This window comes from Sapajus apella, unplaced genomic scaffold (assembly GCF_009761245.1).
Source record: "Sapajus apella isolate SASKATOON/1434 unplaced genomic scaffold, GSC_monkey_1.0 scaffold30, whole genome shotgun sequence".
Lineage (NCBI taxonomy): Eukaryota > Metazoa > Chordata > Mammalia > Primates > Cebidae > Sapajus > Sapajus apella.
The window spans coordinates 24534811-24535012 of record NW_022436970.1 but is presented as its reverse complement, the minus strand read 5'-3'; the positions used below and the strand labels follow the sequence as shown (position 1 = coordinate 24535012).

Here is a 202-nt window from a genome sequence, read left to right as displayed (position 1 = left end):
GCTGAGAGGATGCCGCAGAGACCCCGCTCCCAGCTGAGAGGAAGCCGGGGGGACCCCGTTCCCTGCTGAGAGGAAGCCGCGCGGACCCCGCTCCCAGCTGAGAGGAAGCCACGGGGACCCCGCTCCCAGCTGAGAGGAAGCCGCAGAGACCCCGCTCCCAGCTGAGAGGACGCCGCGCGGACCCCGCTCCCAGCTGAGAGGA

General features: G+C 71.8%; 1 protein-coding gene across 9 annotated transcripts in view; it reads right to left on the bottom strand.

Moving 5' to 3' along the window:
* Positions 1 to 202, bottom strand: part of CTDP1 (CTD phosphatase subunit 1) — a 71761-nt gene that overhangs the window by 10771 nt on the left and 60788 nt on the right. For 3 of the 9 annotated variants that reach the window (XM_032293779.1, XM_032293781.1, XM_032293785.1), the window contains one exon: positions 12 to 202. This exon is cut by the window's right edge. The exons of 2 other annotated variants lie outside the window; for them this stretch is intronic. The gene's annotated coding sequence lies outside the window, so the exon portion shown is untranslated. Of the gene's footprint in view, positions 1 to 9 lie in introns of those variants that run through there. 4 more of the 9 variants (XM_032293782.1, XM_032293780.1, XM_032293784.1 and 1 more) reach the window with 2 other exon arrangements.